Source organism: Arvicola amphibius, chromosome 2 (genome assembly GCF_903992535.2).
Source record: "Arvicola amphibius chromosome 2, mArvAmp1.2, whole genome shotgun sequence".
In the NCBI taxonomy this organism is placed as follows: Eukaryota; Metazoa; Chordata; class Mammalia; order Rodentia; family Cricetidae; genus Arvicola; species Arvicola amphibius.
This window is the reverse complement of record NC_052048.2, coordinates 13,785,252-13,788,658: the sequence shown is the minus strand read 5'-3', so window position 1 is coordinate 13,788,658 and position 3,407 is coordinate 13,785,252.

The following is a 3,407-nucleotide window of genomic DNA, read 5'->3' as shown; positions in this document are numbered from 1 at the left end:
CTTGGCAACTAAGGACAGCGCCTATGCCTGGGAGCTTGGGCATACTCTTCATCTAGCTTCTTACCCTCCTTACCCTCACCCTTCCTAGCCAATTATCCTCATGGAAACCACTGTGAAAACTTTTCCCACATGTCCCTGTTGCTCAAGTTACCACCTAAATGCTGGAAGTGCTTCCCTTGTATACCCAAGTCATCTCCAAAATTTTCTACTGGGAAATCTCATTAATTTAAGAAATTTAAGGAATCCAGTAAGGGAGGCCTCTCTGCTCCCTTAAGTTGTGACAATTGGAGAAATGACATGATGTAAAGAAGGAATATGGTGTCAAGGGTTTTAGATTTTTCCTTGATGGGTGTCTGGTATGGGAGGTCCTTTTGTCTATGTGTTGTTTTTATTGGTTAATGAATAAAGAATCTGTCTTGGCCTGTGATAGGGTAGAGTAGAGCTATGTGGGGAAAACTAAACTGAATGCTGGGAGAAAGAAGGCAGAGTCGGAGAGATGCCATGTAGTTGCCAGAGGGGAAAGACATGAGCTGCCAGCTGTAACCTTACTGGTAGGTCACAAGCCTTGTGGTAAAATATAAAATAATGGAAATGGGTTAATTCTAGATGTAAGAACTAGCTAGTAATACACTTAAGCTATTGGCCAAACAGTATGGCAAATAATATAGTTCCTGCGTGATTATTTTAAGTCTAACCATCTGGGAACAAACAAGCAGCTTCCCACAACATGTGTCATTACCCTGGAATCTCAAAACACCCTTTGTAAACTACTTTATTATCTTCAACAAACTTTAAATTAACCTTAAGAAACAACAACAACAAAAAATGGTTCTCCTAAAGTCCAGAAAGAAGTCAAATCCAAACTTCCCTATTATGATTTGTTCTTTCTGTGTGTATGGCCCATCATCGTTCTCTAAATCTGCCAATATCTTCCAACTTCCATGGGGTAACAGCACATTTCGTGCCTCAAAGAAGGGGTGGGTTTTACCAGTGAGAGCTAATGAATGAATTCATGGCACAAAACACCTGAGATGTTTCTGGAAACTTCAGCAAGAGCGCCACCTCAGGGAATGAATATAGAGTCTTGGGAAATGGTTAAGCAAAGACAAGGAAGCATCTAGAAGTGGCAGAAGTTATAGTAGGCCCCAGCTCTTCCTTTGCCAACTCTGGTCTCACACACCTCTAATCCCAGCACTGGGAGGCAGAGGCAGGAAGGTCTTGAGTTTAAGACCAACTGGTTACACAGGGAGGAAACACAAAGGCCTCAAATAGACGCTGAAATAACCCAAATCTCTTCTCTCAAGGAATTTCATTCTCTGGTTTTTGAGACCTCCAAGTTACAAAGAGCTGGATTAGCATTGACGAAGACATGGAGAACTCCTGGCAGTTTTGAAGAGCCATGAGCTGATAAGAATAATTCGCTTCAACCCCACAAATACACAAACATGAGTGTATAAGATAGTATCTGACACAAAATGCCACCAACCAGCAAAACAAGCTGCCATTTTGTCATGACTTCTGGAGTCTGCATTGGCTATCAGCATGTGAGGGAGGGTATGTTAGGATAAAACGATAAAATCAGCCCATCGTTAAACAGGATTTTGGAGCTTTAGTAAGGTTTGAAGTACTACTGTTTTAAGCAAGAAATAGAGAAAGTTGAGGAAAAGGGAAGAAGGAAAATGATTAAGTGGTTAATACATTGGAACTGAAAATGATAACGGGTTGGATTGTACTGAGGACAGAAGACTGTGTAAATGGGCTTAAAAGTAACCAGGAGATGGCCGGAGAGTGTGACTAAGTGGTAGAGCGCTCATCCAGCATACTCAAGGCCCCAAGTTCAATTCCTAACTGCACCAAAAAGGAAAAACAGGCGGAGGTGAAGGTGCCCTTAGGGCAATGGTTCTCAACTCTATTGAGAGAGTAGAAAGACTCTTTCACAGGGTCACATTTCAGATATCCTGAGATCAGATATTTACATTACGATTCATAACAACAGCAAGATTACATTTATGCAGTAGCAATGAAACTAATTTTATGGTTGGGAGTAGCTACAACATGAGAAATTGTATTAAAGGGTCACAGCGTTTGGAAGGTTGAGAATCACTGCCTTAGGGGATGGTGCCAAGGCAGCGTTAGAAATTTCCAGAGTTGTAAGAAAAGACATCCCTAGAGACTGGTAAACGTCACTCATTAGGGGATCATCCAATAGAAAGAATTCCTGAATGGAAATGTCAAAATGTCGGAAGCATTCCAAGATGCACCTCTTGTGCTTCTTTGATGGACTCAGTGACCCCTCAAGCTCCTGGTTCCTGTGTAACTGCAAGCCTGGCTTTCACAATATTCTTTCCAGCTACCAACCACACCCAGGGGCCATGGGGTTAGCCCACAGAAAGGAACAAGCAACCCTTTCACTCCTTGTCCCTCACTTGAAGCCGTCCTCCTGTTCAGCTGTGGGTTTTTCAGCTCCTTAGTACTTAGGCACTTTTCTTTAGAGCCAAGGCCTGGAGGGGGCAGGAGGGCTGCGACAATGTAGCATCTGTGTGTTGACAGTAACAGCCTGTGGGCCAGTGACCCACTGTCAAACACCCCTGTATCCCCATCCCCGGTGTGCTGGACCGCACACCTTACTGCCAGGAACCATGGTTAGCCCCAACATACTTTGGCGCCAAATGCCCCCGCCCCCTTCTGTCTCTTCCTAACCTTTTACCTAATTGACTCCCTGGTTCTTTTGCCACATTTGTATAAATCCTCACGCAGGATGGTCGGGTCCCACCACTCATCCCACCCACACAGGGAACAACACATCAGTGGGTCATGACCTAAAAGGAAACAGAGCCCTGGAGGGTGGGGCATGCACCGCTGAGCTGGGCAGCTGGGCTCCCTCCAAAGGGTTTGGCTCTGGAGAGATGTTATTCTTCTTTTAAAAGTGTTGGATTTTATTTATTTCATGGGTTGCTGATTAGCACAGGGAGCTGCAATCACTAAATGAGTGTAGCTTATAACATGCTGTTTCAGATGTGTTCAGAAACTTGGAGACATCGTTTAACTTTTGGAGGGGGAAAGAAAAAACCCAAACATGTTTTTGTTCTTGGCCCCAAGTCGGAGAAGGCTATGAGCTTATGAAGGAGGGTGAGGTTTCTATCCTTGGATGACCCCAAAGGAATAGGAACTGTTGTGTAAGCCGTGTGCAGGGTACCAGTTCAATGTCAGTGACACACCAGAAGAACCTCTCTCTAGGAATGCTTCTCCTTCAGGGAGATGCCAAGTTTCTGAAGCCCCTCTCTCTTCAGAACTCACTCACAGAGGGAAACTAGGCTGTGGGAAGGAGAGGATGGAAAGTTGAAAACAAAAGAGGCAAGAAAGGGAGACGTTGCCGGGCGGCGGTGGCGCACGCCTTTAATCCCAGC